This window comes from Cibotium barometz, chromosome 14 (assembly GCF_041138505.1).
Source record: "Cibotium barometz isolate CiBa-2024 chromosome 14, ASM4113850v1, whole genome shotgun sequence".
In the NCBI taxonomy this organism is placed as follows: Eukaryota; Viridiplantae; Streptophyta; class Polypodiopsida; order Cyatheales; family Cibotiaceae; genus Cibotium; species Cibotium barometz.
In genome coordinates, this window is record NC_141059.1 from 47,024,546 (window position 1) to 47,041,534 (window position 16,989).

The 16,989-nt window shown below is 46.2% G+C and overlaps 1 protein-coding gene and 1 long non-coding RNA gene across 9 annotated transcripts in view; one reads left to right on the forward strand and one right to left on the reverse strand.

Moving 5' to 3' along the window:
* Positions 1-16,989, forward strand: part of LOC147632105 (uncharacterized) — a 188,095-nt gene that overhangs the window by 53,529 nt on the left and 117,577 nt on the right. The window lies entirely within an intron of this gene.
* LOC147632106 (protein TIC 22, chloroplastic-like) overlaps positions 1-16,989 on the reverse strand; it is a 117,633-nt gene that overhangs the window by 49,425 nt on the left and 51,219 nt on the right. The gene's annotated exons all lie outside the window — the stretch shown is intronic.

Genomic DNA, 16,989 nt, shown 5'->3' on the forward strand with positions numbered 1-16,989 from the left:
AGTAGGGGGGGCATTCGGAAGCAGCAACTAGGGAGAGTGGGAAGCTAATGCTACTGGTCAAAATGGGGTACATGAGTACATGGATACATGAATATGGGGGAGTACAAAAGTGACAGTGACTACAACAGTATATGGCTGGAGTCGTAATCATCCTAGGAGCTCTAGCATGGGTCTCTGCCGGATGGCCTGGATATCTGCCATAGTGAGATGCCTGGTCGGGCAAGCCCGATGCCTCGCAATGATGCTTTGAATCCTCCGGTGTAGGCACCGTCTCCGATGTGAGGATCCGCGAACCCTCGGGCGTCTAGATCTGCCCAACTGGATAGCTCTCTCAACTAGAGTCCCACGGGGTGCTCGCTGCTGGGCTGTCGGCGGCTGTGTGTCCTCCCGGGTAGTCCCTCTAAAGAAGTCAGTAATCTGTCTCTGTGTGGACTCCCTGCCAGTCTGGCGTCTGCTCCTGATGATGGACACTCTGAGCCTGCGGATCTCCAGGAGATAAAAACCCAAGCATCGCTGATCACAATAGTCCATGACTCTAGCCAGTGGTCCAAATCTCTCTCTGAAAAGGCAATGGTAGCGCCCTCGAATCTCATAATATGCTGTGCAGCGACAGATGTAGTGCTCCTCCGTCTCTGGCTCTATCCAACAAATCTGACAAATCCTGTCCCCTGGAGGTATGCCTCTAAATCTGCTTGTCTCTATCTCTAACTGATGTGAGGAGGTGCGGATCTGCCCAATGGCGCACCTCAATCCATGAGACAGATGGGTATCCATGTAGCTCGGTCTAAGTATAAAGCCATCCTCAGTGGTGCGGAGAAGATGGAGAGAGAGAGAGAGAGAGAGAGAGAGAGAGAGAGAGAGAGAGAGAGAGAGAAAGAAAGAAACAAAGAAAGATTTTATTAACGTCTTCCAAAAGACCGAACTCGGCCTATGAGACAAATCGGAGTACAGGTATGGGGTATCCTCTGTCATCCCAACAAAATGAAAAAGTACTTATAAATCTCGTCCAAGAAAGAGATCTCCATAGATATAATCCATCCCAATAAAGGGAGCTATGAAAAGAATTCATCCCATTAAAGGGAGCCATAAGTCCATAAAGCCATCAAACTGAATAATGCAAAAGATGACCATATATATATAACCATGTCATATATTGCAATCCTCAAGCATTGTGCTCACAATAGAGATTACCTCTAGATTCTAGGCTTCTCAGCCATGAAAAGAATTTTTCTTGAAACACATTCAAGAAAAACATACAACACTTCTCCTTTGCATTTACACACAAGGGTTAGGTGTTCAAAATACATAAACCATGAAGAATCAAAAAGTAATAGCTTTGTAACCTCAAAGAATACTTAGCTCTTCTTATTTGCTGAGAACATCATGAAGCCATGAAACAAATAGAACTCCAATATAGCTTGCTTTGAGCTTGAGAAGCAGCTTCCATAATACAAAGATAGAAGATAGACGCCTCCTCGTAGACTCCAAGAAACCATAATGTTCACTTCCAATTATGCCTGGTATTGCTATGTATAATCCAATGTAACTCGCCCGAGAAGTGCGGAAGTGGGCATGCATCACTTGACTATGAGCATAATTAAACATTTCGGCATTTAATCACAGCCATTAAACAAACCACAAAGCTGAAAATAGAAGTTGCACATGTGACACCGCAAGGAGAATAATATCATGTACAAGCTACGAGAGCCTTACTCTCCCTATGGGAGATGCCGGATTATCCATATATTCTCCCATAATCTTTATCTCTAAAAATATCCCAACTAGTAGCCCATTTGTTATAGGTACTTTGGCAACTCTTGGTATCTGCTCAATTCCAGATGTATTGACGCGAACAAAATTTCCATCGGAGTCGGGCCAGAAATAGCAACTCTCCTAAATTTTAGGAGTGTGATCCTTTGTATTCCAGGATAATCCCCCATTCCCAAAGCTTGTACTTTCAATAAATTTCGACGTCCTGGAGTCTACCAGACCCATTTCATACTCGGAAATACCCTGGCTGGTGAAATCTCTACTTCAGTTGATGGGTTTTGGTTTCCTCTTAGTTGAATCAAAACATGGTTGCCACGTCTATGGGAGCTTTCTTAATCCCCACTGTAAATAATGGCAATTGTATCCTTCAAAGTGCCCACAAAAGTTTATGTAGAACACTCATGTCTATGTGCTAGGGTGAGAGTCAAGTACAACGGAATCAACGCACAGAGCACACACGAGTTCTAAAACTTTTGTTATGTATTATGTACAAGAAATAGTTTACCACTATATTAAATACAGAAGATATGGCTAAGTAAAAATGCCAAATGCAGCCTTGTTACCTACTGCATACTCCTGGCTCTAGCACTTCTCCTATGGAGAAACGCTCTATGAAGTCCAGCACTCACAAATTGACAATTTCTCTACACACGTATTTATAGCACATACCAGTGCTGGTTGGCATGCTGTCGGCCAACTTGCCACATGTCAAGCAGCTGGCCACATGGCACTGGCAGCTACCCACCTACCCAACTTCTGCCCAAGGCTGGCCGACCTGTACTATAGGTGAGGTGTATCACAATTTATGTGTGTCTAATGTCATGATTTTGCTACTATTGTGTGGATCCAATCACTTAGGCCCTTCCTTTGAGTAGCACGGGTTCACAAGTCCCTTCTGTGTTTTGTTTCCTCCTCGATTGCAGCTCATTGAACAACATGCCAACACTAATAAAACAGGTTGACATGCAAAATACATATATTACGAAATCGTCATTCTCATATACATTTCTCAGTGCTAGGCATCTACTGTAGGCATATGCTCACTTATGGTAGTGCTATGTGTGAACAGGGCTTAACCAAAGGCACTTTTTTCCCATGTGGTTTTTCCCCTTGGACATCAAGTGTGAAAGGACACTCTAACATATAATATTTTGTACTTCTATATTATATGGATATGGCACACATGCAAGGGTTGACTTGCATTTTGTGGATACCACACTTTTGGCTCTCTCTCTCTCTCTCTCTCTCTCATTTCTGTGTGTGAGCTTCTCTACCTTGCACCTAACCCTAATGTGCAGGTTTGTGTGTGTGAGTGTGTGAGTCCAACACCCAACATTTGGTATCAGAGCTGGGAGCTGGCCCTGGAGTGGTGGCTGTGCAGAATCTGCAGAAAGAAACTGCGAAATTCCGTCGAAGCTGTGTTTTTCCGTCGACTGCGAATTTCCGTCGCCGTCCGTCAGAGCTTTCCGTCCGTCGGTTCCGTCGGCGCTCCTCCCTCTAGCCACCACAATCGGGCGGCACTAGTGGGGAGCCCACCACCACCGCCCAGCCTCGCGGGCGGCGCCACTCCTCGAGCCGCCGTCCGCGCTTGGGAGCTCCATCACCTCCGTCCCGGCCCGGCCTGGCCCGTCAACGATCCGCACGTGCTCCCGTCCGTCGCCCAGACCTCGCCGCCGTCACCGTCACCCAGACCTCGCCGTCGCCGTCGCCCTGCGCTCGCCGTTCCGACCGACCAGCGTCGTCCTCACCGTCGACGTTTCTGCTCCGGCCGCCGTCCGTCCTCCAGGCACCTGCGCGCTCGCCCGTCGCTAGACCAAGCCCACCGTCTGTGCTCCGTCGGCCGTCTATGCTCCGACCCGTTCCGACACCGTCGACTCTGGCTCCACTGCTCGCTCGCCTGTTACAGGCCATTCGCGCTAGCCCACGACTCCAGCTCGCCTAGCCGACTCCAGCACGCCTGCTGCTCGTCCGCTGGGACCCGACAGCTCCCCAACATTCCGCCTGCTCGACTACCCAACATTCGCCTGCCCAACACCAGCACGCCTGCCCGCCTCTGCTGGTCTGCCACCGCCCAGAGTACGCCTCCGCCTTGCTGTCCTCTGCACGCCTCGTCACCTGTGTGCATGTCGTGCAGCTCTGCACGCCTCGTCACCTGTGTGCCACGTGCATACACCAGCCTGCAGCTCAGTGTATTCTCCACCTGCAACGACTCTCTTCAACCTTGGCCAACAACGTTGATTCTCCACCTGCAACGACTCTTCCGTGCTACATCTTCCCAGCTGTGCATCATTGCTGCCCAGGTACCTTTGTTTCAGCAAACAGAAAAAATAAACATTTGGTTTGCAGGCAGATTTTGCCAAGAAGATTTGAAAGCTTGCAGGTGGTACAGGATTCTGGCAAAATGGGAAATTTCTCAATTTCAAGACACATTGATAAAATTGGGCATGTTGCTTTGACTGCAATTTGGGGGTTTTCGAAATAGAGGTCAAAATCAGCAAATTGAACCTCTCTCATTTGCAGAAATTTGGGGGTTTTCAAAATTGAGGTCAAAATTGGCAAATTGAAGCTCTTACATTTGCAGAAATTTGGGGCTTTTGTGAAAATTGGCCAATTAGATGCACATTGAAGCGATTGGAGTGCATAAAAATTGGGGATTTTCTGATTGGAGCATGTAATTGGGCATTACAGCTGCGATTTGTCGCGTATGTATACACATTGAGTGTAATTGGACAATTTGGTGCAGGTTTACACTTGCTTTGGTTTGCAGGCATACATTTGCACAGGACATTTGGTTGCCTGGCAGTGCACATTGGTGCTTGGTTTGCTTGCAGTTATACTTTGTTGACATGGCACAGAATGCTACAGATGTATTTGGTGTGCTCACCCAGGAGGACAAGCTGGATGGATCTAACTACTCCCTCTGGAGTTTTATGATCCGTAATTTGCTGGTAGCCAAAGGGCTTTGGGGCATCGTGTGTGGTGATGACACACGCCCACTTACCATACAGCCAGCCACGCCTCAAAGGGGAGGTGCTCAAAGAGCTCCTGATGTAGATCCTGCTCCCACACAAGAGCAGAAGAGATGGGACTCTAGAGATGCACAGGCCATGTCATTGATAGCCCTTTCAGTGAAAAGGACTATTATTCCGCACATTCGTTCATGCAAGACATCGAAGCTTGCATGGGACACATTGGAAGCAATGTATCAGGTACGCAACGAGGCAAGAGTTGCCTACTTGAAGAGGCAATTGGATCTTCTTTCTATGGATGAGGGTGACTCTATGGCAGATCATCTCACCAAAGTGAAAGATTTGCAGGAACAATTGCTCAACATTGATGAGGTTATCCCAGACAGACAGACGGTCACCAACACTCTTCATTCTTTACCGCCTTCCTACTTGGGCTTTCACACCTCTCTCAACCTCTCAATGAGAGGAGGTGGTGATCCCGTCACTTTTGAAGAGCTCGTGGGTTTACTCTTGCAGGAAGAGCAAACAAGAGCAAACATATCGAGCAACCGTGGTGGAGAAAAGGCATTTACAGCCAAGGATAAGGGTAAAGCAAAGAGCTTTAAGCATGAGGGACAACAGTCTAGCAAGGCTGGTCATGGACAGCCCTCTTCTAGTGGTGAAAAGTCTAACAAAGGGGATGCAAACAAGCCCAAAAAGAAGGGCAAATATCACTACTGCCATAAGCCTGGACACTACATCAGTGAATGTAAAAAAAGGATTGCAAAAGAGAAAAAGAAAGAAGCAGGCAATGCAGTAGCAGACTCTTTGGATGACAAAGCACAGCAATCAGCTAATGTAATCCAGGAAGAGTACACTTTTTTGGTCACATGCACTAGTGACACACCAAGTGCTTCGGACACTGATATGTCTTGCATTGCATCTGACAGACAGAATGCATCATGGTATTTTGATAGTGGTGCTTCGAGCCACATCACTTCATGCAAAGATGTATTTCAGCACTTGGTTTATGCTTCAAATGGCCGCACTGTATCATGTGCAAATCATACCACATATCCAGTAAAGGGAATTGGTAATGTCATACTTATTGCAGCCAATGGTACCAATATATGTATGAAAAATGTATTGTATGTTCCAGGAATTAAAAAAAATCTGCTCTCCGTCTCAGCCATAAACGACCAAGGTTTAAAGGTTGAATTTTGTGAGTGAGAGACGGTGTGGAGCACGCGAAGAAACAGAAGAAAAACGTGTGGAGGCCTGGAGCAAAACGATGGAGCTCAAAATATGAAGATAAGATTGTTACAAAACTTAGGGCATATAATAACCCTAACTGGTGCCCGTTTCACATAACGGTAAGTTGGGCGCCTTATTGGGCGCGGGGAAAAAACCTCACTTAAAGTGAGTAAAAAGTGCCCGGCCGGTCCTAATACATTGGCCACTGCCCATAATAATGTCAGGACATTATTTCTAACACCCCCCTGCAGTGCCAATGTGGGTATAAGGCATGATGTCAATCACCAAAAGGAAGTAAGCCTAAAGCTTTGCGGAAAGCTTCAAACTTTTCTCGAGGTAAAGCTTTGGTGAAAATGTCTGCGACATTGTCATGTGTTGGACAATAGATCATGCTGATCTCCCCTGCATGAAGTCTCTCTCTGACATAATGATAATGTATCTCTATGTGTTTTGTTCGTGCATGAAACACAGGATTCCGTGCTACTGCAATAGCACTCTGACTGTCAGTGAGAATCGGAGTAGGCTCCTCCAATAAAGGATGAAGATCTGCCAAGAGTCTGCGTAGCCAAACACATTCCACTGTCGTTGTGAAAGCTGCCCTGTACTCAGCCTCACAAGACGAGGTAGCTACTGTAGATTGTTTCTTGCTCAACCATGAAATGCATGAGTGTCCCAAAAAGAAACAATTACCACTGGTAGACTGCCTTGTGTCGAAGTCACCAGCCCAATCTGAATCACTGTATGCATGTAAATGCAAGTCACCCCCCCTGGGAAACATCAAGCCATAAGACTTGGTGCCTTGCAAGTAACGAAACACACGCTTTACAGCTTGCCAATGAAGCATCCGTGGGCTGTGCATATATTTGCTCACCTGGGATACTGCATACTGAATATCCGGTCTGGTGTTGCACAAGTAAATTAGGCACCCAACAGCCTGACAATAGAGAATAGCATCAAAAGATTCACTGCCATCATGTACTGTAAGTTTCAGCCCTGGTTCCATAGGAGTGGAAATAGGCTTACAATCTTGAAATTTGAATCTTTCCAACAGTCTCTGTACATACTTCGACTGTAACATAAAGATACCCTTCTCACTTTGTATGAACTGTATGCCCAAGTAATAGTGCAACATACCCATATCTGACATCTCAAATGCAGATTTGAGTTCGGACTTAAAATCTGAAATTTTATCCGCATCAGTACCTGTGAGCAACATATCATCTACATAAAGAATGATTATCAAAATATCCCCCCCATCTCTCTTGATGTAGAGGGTGCTTTCAGTTGGACTGTTGGTGAACCCTTGGCTAGTCAAAAATGCATCAATCTTTGCATACCAGGCACGCGGTGCTTGTTTTAAGCCATACAAAGCTTTCCTCAACTTGCACACCTTGTGCTCTTGACCAGACATAGCAAAACCAAGAGGTTGTATCACATAAACCTCTTCCTCAAGATCACCATTCAAAAAGGCTGTTTTTATATCCAACTGATGTAAAAACAGCCATAATGTGCAGCCATAGCAACAACAACACGGATGGTGGTCATCCGAGAAGTGGGGGCAAAAGTTTCTTCATAATCTATGCCCTTTTTCTGAGCATAGCCCTTAGCAACCAGCCTTGCTTTGTACCTGTCAATGGTACCATCTGGTTTGCGTTTAACCTTATAAACCCACTTTGTACCAATTGCCTTCTTGCCATGAGGCAAATCCACCAAATCCCATGTATGATTCTTATCAATAGAATCCAATTCAGCTTGCATGGCCTGCATCCAATGCTGATTTTCACTTGCATCTTCAAAACTCTCAGGTTCCTCTTCATCCATAATAGAACTCACCCAAGCTGACTCTGAAAAGTGAGAGCTTTCAGCCTCACGTGTACTCCTACGTGTCCTACCTGGTAATGGAGCAGCAAGTCTACTCTCTTGAAGAGTCTGTATAGCCCAACGAGGAATGGTTCTAGCTTCTTGCAAAGCTGTCCTCTCTTGTACAACAATATCCTCTTCTGCTTGCTGTATGTCAGGTTCAGCCTGGGGCTGATTTAAAGCATCAAACACACGAGGTGGTGGCTGCAAATTCTGAAATTCAGCCGGTATATCAGCTGTGGTTCCTATGCCAATGGGTAACAACCCTTCAAATACATCAAAAGACTCCTGAGGTTGCTGAAATTTAAATTCAGCAATGGGTTGTGCTGAATTCTCTGCAAAAACAACATCTCTGCTCACAAAAATCCTCCGTGTAACAGGATTATAAAGACGGTACCCTTTACTTTGACTGCTGTAGCCAACAAATATGCACTTTATGGCTTTATCATCAAGCTTCCCACGAAGCTCCTGTGGTACATGTGCATAAGCCAAGCAACCAAACACACGAAAATAATCAACACTAGGTTTCCGATCATACCAAGCTTCATAGGGTGTAACAGATCTGAGTGCCTTTGTAGGGCACCTGTTCAACACATGAGTGGCACACATAAGAGCTTCCACCCAAAACTTATGTGGCAATCCCTTTGCTTTCAGCATACACCTGGCCATCTCCATGAGTGACCTATTCTTTCGTTCGGCGACACCATTCTGCTGAGGTGTATATGGTGTAGTACACTGGTGTACTATGCCCTTCTCTAAACAAAAATCATCAAATACTTTAGATAAGTATTCCCCCCCTCTGTCAGTTCTGAGAGTCTGCACTTTTTGTCCTGTTGCATTTTCAACCATGTTGACATAATGTCGGAAATGCATAAAGACATCAGATTTGTTCTTCAAAGCATACACCCAGGCATATCTGGAAAAATCATCAATAAAAGTAACAAAATACCAATGACCTCCCAAGGATTGTGTCCTCATTGGACCACATACATCACTGTGAATGAGCTTCAGAAGTGCCATGAGACTGCCATAATTTACATGCCCAAACCTGGCATGCCACAACTCTGCATCCTGCATAGCAGATGTAGAGGTAGAAGCAACACATGCACTGTGCCTCTCATAAGGATCAAGACGGTACAAACCGCGACATAAGGTCCCTGTAGCAACCAAAGCAAAGTCACTTTCCCTGTCACGGACCATACATTTAGTATCCTCAAAGGAAACAACCAGCCCTCTCTTTGCAAAAGAAGACACTGAGAGAAGATTCTTCTTTATCCCAGGCACATACAATACATCCTCAAGGAGAAACTCTGAGCCATTAATGGCTGTAAGCATAACATCCCCTGTGCCCTGAACTGGATAAGAAGCATTATTTGCACACGTAACCTTTCTGCCACAAGAAGAAGGTACCATCTTGCCAAACAAATCCTTTCTGGACGTGATGTGCCTTGAGGCACCACTGTCAAAGAACCATACATCACCACTTTCACTCACACTGAGTGAATGAACCTCATTTGAGGGATCATAGCTGCAAGTAAAGAAGCACCAATCCTCTTCCACAAGGTTGGCTGTGGTATCATCTTTCTTGTTATCCACATCTGAAGAGTCTTCAACTGAATTACTAGACTCTTTCTTCTTTTCCTTGGCTATCCTCTTATAACATTCATCAATATAGTGACCTGGCTTCTTGCAGTAATGGCACTTACCCTTCTTTTTAGGTTTCTGTGCATCATCCTTCTCTTTACTAGATGGCTGTCCTGATTCTGACTTAGGTTTATATGCACCAGATTTTCCTTTGCCCTTGTTCTTGGCAAAGAATGCTTGCTCACCACCCCTTTGCATGACATTTTTCCGAGTCTGCTCTTCCTGCAACAAAAGTCCAACCAATTCCTGAAAGGATAGAGGGACTGGATTACCCCTCATGGACAAGTGAAGAGATGTATGAAAACCCAAATAAGAGCTCGGTAAAGAGTTAAGTGTAGTGGTGACCATCTCAGCATCAGAAATGATTTCATCAATATTCAAGAGCTGTTCTCTCAAATCCTGAATCTTCGTAAGATGATCCTGCATAGAATCACCCTCATCCATGCACAAGTGTGATAGTTCCCGCTTCAAAAAGGCAACTCTAGCCTCATTGCGAGCCTGATACATGTGCTCCAAAGTATCCCATGCAGCCTGAGAAGTCCTGCATGAACGGATATGCGGAATAATGGACCTCTTAACTGAAAGTGCAATCAAAGAGAGTGCCTGAGCATCCCTGGAATCCCACCTAGTTTGTTCTTGTGTAGGTGCCTGAGGAGCTGGTAGTACAACCTGCTGCCTGCCATGTTGTGGAGGGGTAGCTGGGGCCACATGCATAGGCCTTGCCTCAGCTCCACTTACATAATTCCACAAATTCTTTGCAACTAGCAGATTCCTGAGCATAAAGCTCCACAGGGAATAGTTGGTTCCATCCAACTTATCTTCCTGGGCTAAAAACCCAAACACATCAGCAGTGTTCTGTGCCATGAGAGCAAACTGTAACCTGCAAAAGAGACTGACTGCACAAGAGTCCACAAATATTGCTGGAGACTGTCTGTTTCACACAGATAGACAGCACAGCAACAAAAAACCCCAAATTTCTGGTGGCTCATATTTCTCTGATTCCCACAAAAAACCTGTGGGAGCTGTCACAGATTGTGCAGCAACACAAAAACAGCAAAAGCCCCAAATTTCGGACTTGATTTGCTGACAAAATTCACAGTTAAGCTCCAAAATTCAGCAAGTAGACTCACCCGAGTTGCTGCTGCAGATTGCTGAGGTACAAACTGATGCAGAAGACGGTACAGAAGGCTGTACGGACAGCAAACAGCAAACAGCAACCAGCAGGTGCTGTACGAAACTGTACGGACAGAAAACAGCAGATAGAGCTGTATGACAGCTGTACGGCTGCTGTACGATCAGAAAACAGCAGCAAAACTGGTCGTACAGACCTGTACGGACAGAAAAACAGCAACCAGCAGCCACACGTGCTGTACAGATGCTGTACGGCCTGTAGAAAAGCGACCAGCACTGCTTTTTGCACCAGAACAGTGCCCGAGACACACAGAAAGCAGTCGCCCAGGTCTATAGAAGGAGGGCGACCTGTTTTTCAGCACCAGAAGCAGGCGACCAGCACAGTAGAGAGTGTTCTTCGCGACGAAAGTGCTTCACCAGCAGTAGGGAAGGCGGGAGCAGGAACAACAACCAGCTCTGATACCAATTGTGAGTGAGAGACGGTGTGGAGCACGCGAAGAAACAGAAGAAAAACGTGTGGAGGCCTGGAGCAAAACGATGGAGCTCAAAATATGAAGATAAGATTGTTACAAAACTTAGGGCATATAATAACCCTAACTGGTGCCCGTTTCACATAACGGTAAGTTGGGCGCCTTATTGGGCGCGGGGAAAAAACCTCACTTAAAGTGAGTAAAAAGTGCCCGGCCGGTCCTAATACATTGGCCACTGCCCATAATAATGTCAGGACATTATTTCTAACAAATTTGAAGACGGGAAGTGTTTGGTAAAAGACCCATCAAAGGGTTATGAAATAGTCACTTCTGGAACACGATACAAAGGCTTGTAGAGCTATGGCATGCTCGTTTTGGGCATGTAAATTTTCAGAGTTTGATGCTTTTGCAGAAGCATCATATGGTTGATAATATGCCGCCTCTTAAGTCTCCACCAAGACATGTATGTGAGGGGTGTATTTTGGGAAAGATGCAACGGAAACCATTCCCCAAAGATGGAGCTGTTAGAGCTGAAAGTAAATTACAGCTCATACATAGTGATGTATGTGGTCCAATGCGGACACCTCCATAGGGGAAACTTTTGGGTGATGTATGTGGTCCAATGCGGACACCTCCATGGAGCTTGGTATAGCCGAAAGCCAACTGTGGATTATATGCGTACATTTGGGTGTTTGGCATATGCACATGTGCCAGAACAACTCCGAACAAAGCTTGATGACAAAGCAATTAAATGCATTTTTGTGGGCTACAGCAATGAAAGCAAAGGATACCGTCTTTATAATCCAACTACACGAAGGATTTTTGTAAGTAGAGATGTGGTATTTGCTGAAAATTCAGAACAGCCCATGGTCAACTTGTATGAAAGCAATGATACAGGCTTACAGGACATGTTTGATGGACTTTTACCCATTGCAATTAGGGGGGATTCAGATCAGCCAGCCCCTACACAAGAAAATCCACATGTAGAACATGTGGACCAGCCAGCCATTCAGCCCTCTTCTATGGAAGAAGTGGAAGATCTTGTCAGGGACGAGCAAACAGCCATAGACACAGCCAAGTCAGTGCCAAGATGGTTGCTGAAAACTTTGCAAGAAAGCAAACTTGCAGCTCCACTCACAGGTAGAACAAGGGCTAGTTCCAGCCATGCTTTGAATGTACATCGTGGGGAGTCTGCATTCGCAATGGGTGGTATCTTTGATTCAGCAGAGCCTTCTTCTTATGAAGAAGCACATGAGAATGAGCATTGGTTGCAAGCTATGCAAGCTGAAATTTCTTCTATCATGAAGAACAATACATGGGATCTTGTGGAATTGCCTGAAGGCAAGCATGTAATTGGAACAAAGTGGGTGTACAAAGTCAAAAGAAAGTCTGATGGTACTATTGACAGGTACAAAGCAAGACTTGTGGCTAAAGGCTACTCCCAGAAAAAGGGAATAGATTATGAAGAGACTTTTGCTCCTACTTCGAGAATGACCACAATAAGATCTGTGAGTGCATTGGCTGCCCATAAAGGATGGAAAGTGCATCAATTGGATATCAAAACTGCATTCTTAAATGGGGATTTACAGGAGGAAGTATATGTAAATCAGCCCATTGGTTTTATAGTTCCTGGTGAGGAACATAAAGTATGCAGGTTGCACAAAGCATTGTATGGGTTAAAGCAAGCTCCAAGAGCTTGGTATGATAAGATACATGCTCATCTAACCAGCCAAGGTTATGAGAATAGTCCAGCTGAAAGCACATTGTATGTGAAGAAAACCGATGCCGGTATTCTCATAGTCATCTTGTATGTAGATGACATGCTCATTACAGGTACAAGCAAAGCACAAATTTCAGATTTCAGAGCTGATTTGAAAGCTGAATTTGATATGTCAGATTTGGGGCCTTTACACTACTATCTCGGCATACAGTTTATGCATACAGATGATGGCATTGTTATGCAGCAAACTAAGTACATAAAAAGTTTGCTAAAAAGGTTTCACATGGATGAATGTAAGCCCATTTCTACTCCGGTAGAACCAGGTGTACGGCTTACTATGCATGATATTGGAGCGCCTTTTGAGGCCGGCCTTTATAGCCAGGCAGTGGGATGCCTCATTTACTTGTGTAACACGAGGCCATACATATCTTTTGGAGTGTCTTTGTTGAGCAAATTCATGCACAGCCCAGGCACAAAGCATTAGCAAGCAGTCAAACGCATTTTTTGATATCTTAAGGGTACCCCGGATCTTGGTTTGTTCTATCCCGGGGGGGGCAGCTTGCAGCTATATGCATACAGTGATTCAGATTGGGCTGGTGATTATGATACCAGGCAATCCACCAGTGGGAATTGTTTTTTTCTTGGCAGCTCATGCATATCTTGGTTGAGTAAAAAGCAACCCACTGTTGCTACATCTACTTGTGAGGCTGAGTACAGGGCAGTCTTTACAGCTACAGTAGATTGTGTGTGGTTGAGGAGACTATTGGCCGATCTTCGTGAGTGTCAGCAGACACCCACCACCATTCTCACTGATAGCCAGAGTGCTATGGCCGTGGCACGAAATCCAGTATTTCATGCACGTACCAAGCACATAGAGATTCATTATCACTATGTCAGAGAGAGGCTACATATCTTTTGGAGTGTCTTTGTTGAGCAAATTCATGCACAGCCCAGGCACAAAGCATTAGCAAGCAGTCAAACGCATTTTTCGATATCTTAAGGGTACCCTGGATCTTGGTTTGTTCTATCCCGGGGGGGGGGGGGGGGGGCAGCTTGCAGCTATATGCATACAGTGATTTAGATTGGGTTGGTGATTATGATACCAGGAAATCCACCAGTGGGAATTGTTTTTTTCTTGGCAGCTCATGCATATCTTGGTTGAGTAAAAAGCAACCCACTGTTGCTACATCTACTTGTGAGGCTGAGTACAGGGCAGTCTTTACAGCTACAGTAGATTGTGTATGGTTGAGGAGACTATTGGCCGATCTTCGTGAGTGTCAGCAGACACCCACCACCATTCTCACTGATAGCCAGAGTGCTATGGCCGTGGCACGAAATCCAGTATTTCATGCACGTACCAAGCACATAGAGATTCATTATCACTATGTCAGAGAGAGGCTACATGCAGGGGAGATCAGTTTATCTTATTGCCCTACACAGGATAATGTTGTAGATCTATTCACAAAGGCTTCACCTCGAGAAAAGTTTGAAGCTTTCCGCAAAGCTTTGGGCTTACTCTCATACAGAGAGTGATCTGCTACCTTGTACAGGTTCACACTTCCACTACAGGGGGGATTTGTAGGCATATGCTCACTTATGGTAGTGCTATGTGTGAACAGGGCTTAACCAAGGGCACTTTTTAACATATAATATTTTGTACTTCTATATTATATGGATGTGGCACACATGCAAGGATTGACTTGCATTTTGTGGATACCACACTTTTGGCTCTCTCTCTCTCTCTCTCTCATTTCTGTGTGAGCTTCTCTACCTTGCACCTAACCCTAATGTGCAGGTTTGTGTGTGTGAGTGTGTGAGTCCAACACCCAACATCTACATAGTGCTTCTCCTAGGTGTGGCTGGCCAAGGAGATCTTTGGAAAAGCATGGGCTGTGAATTGACGTCTTCATTATCAGCCACTTCTTGTACTTGAATTCCACTTCTACACTTATTCTTGTACATAATACATACAGTAGTTTAGGACTCGTGTGTGTTGTATGTGTGCTTCCGATGCACTCTTTTTTATCTCTCTGAAAACCCTAGCACATTAGCACGAGTGTTCTAGTGAACCTGTAAATTATTTTCTTTTCTCACACCCATGCGGGTTGACTACTTGGATGGGGTAGAGCCCCTAGATTCCAGCATTGCGCAAGATCCGTTAAGGAAAAGTCACTATTTCGGTTCTTTCTAGTGTATTGGTGGCTCGCTTACCCTAAGCACCCTTCCCCACCGTTGTAACTAGTTGCCCTTTCTAGCACTCTATTCACATGATGGAACCCTTGCCCAGACATTGGACACGTAAAAGAAGGCATGGGGATAGGGACCATAAGGTTTGCTCATGGAAAAGCACCAGTTTCGGTCAAAAAGCAAAAAAAAAAAAAGTCAAACTGAGTTGACCGCGAGCTAGGAGCACCACTGGCAAGAGGGGATTGAGGAGGACCAAATCGCAAAAAGCTGCTTTTTCAAAAAGCAGCACTACGGCCAAAAAGCAAAGCCCTAAAGCCGGAAAAGCAAAGCACAAAGAATTTTGAAAAAGCTGGCCATATTTCAGTAATATTTTATTATGTAAAGTGAAAAAGAGCAAAAGCAAAGCCAAAAGGTAAAAGCAAAAGCTTGGCTAGCTTTCCGGCAAAAAAGTAGGGCTCCCCTCTACCATAAAACTAGCATGAGCCTCTCTCTTCTCATCATGAACAAGGTATGGTGACCATCATCGGAGCTTGGAGTTTTTCATCACCACTCGTCTGCTAAGTCAACGCCACCTACACTTGGCTGCCGCCTCTGAGATTGATCAGCCAGCCCTGTTGTACTGGCCATTGCCGCCTGCAGCCAGCATTGCCACCCACCCGGCCCCTACTGTCCAGCACCACCACCGAAGGCCTGACAGCGCCCCCGCCAACCTGCCTACACCGCCCCTACAACTAGAGTTGCGCCACCTATTGTACCGCCGACTGCTGACAGCACACTTGCCTGCGTTGCGTACCGTCTAGTTGCGACCTACACCTGTCTACAACCACCATCTGCCAGCACACATCATATACTTCGTCATCTACACGTATCTCCTATGTACCTTGTGTACATACTTGGGGTTTGTTGGATTTGGATTTGGACTTGGACTTGGACTTGGACTGGTACTAGCTCAGTGAGAGATTCTTGTGGGCCATCCTTGTGGTGTGCTCGGCAGGTGAGGGGTCTACATGCCACTGTCTCTGATGAAAGCCGACCACCCGCACCCTCTGAAAGATACAACCCTGGAAATCATCCAAATCTAGTCGGGTCCTCTGAAGCTGGTCTCCCTCTCCCACCTCGAAGGTGAGTGGGGCGACTCTCTCTGCTGAGCCGCAGACCGCTAGAAGGATCTCATGCCGAGTAAAGACGCCCATCCACTGTGGAGGTGGAGGGTCCTGTACTAGAGTCCGCCACTCCCGGGGGATGGCCGCCTCAATGTCCTGCCTCATCAACTCTCTGCCCCTCATCCCGATGAGTCTCCTCTCCTGAACCTCTAGGGGCAGCTGCTGAAAACATATCCAGTCGTCTAGGGACTGTGTTGGGCCGGAGCTCAGCGGGCCCCACAACACGTGAGATCGCGATCCAACCATATGACCACTGGGAAGTCGGATCAAGGGGTTCCAGATCAATGGCTGCCTCAGGTGCTCCTCATCGGTGCCCGGGGGAGTCTGGAAGAGTGACGGCCTCAAATGCTCCCAGGCCCTCAGAAGGCTAGCTGCAAAACGCTCCTCGAAGCCAAGGCCCACTCCTCTGGATCGCTGCTCTGTAAAGATCCACCTGATGCTGGGGGTCCAGGGGCCGCTAAGAGAAGGAGTGCGGCTGAGAATCCTGGAAACAAGAAGCTCCTTCCACGGCTCAGCGCCTGGTAGGAGGCCACGAACCACCAACTCGCCAAGCAAAGCTCGGCTCTGACAAATAGGATCAACTATGCCCAGGCCGCCTCTCCCCCTCGACTGGGTGATCACAGCCCATGCCACCTTGGCCCTGGCGGGCCGCCCGTCGCCACCGGACCAAAGAAAGTTCCTGATGAGCCTCTGCACCTGGCCAATGCACGCCCGAGAGAAGGCCCAGCAAGAAGTGATGTACCACATGGTAGCAAGCAGAACCTGGTTGGCCACAACCACTCGGCCAGCCAGAGATAAACGAGCGGTACTCCAATACAGAAGCTTCTTCTGAATGCTCAGAA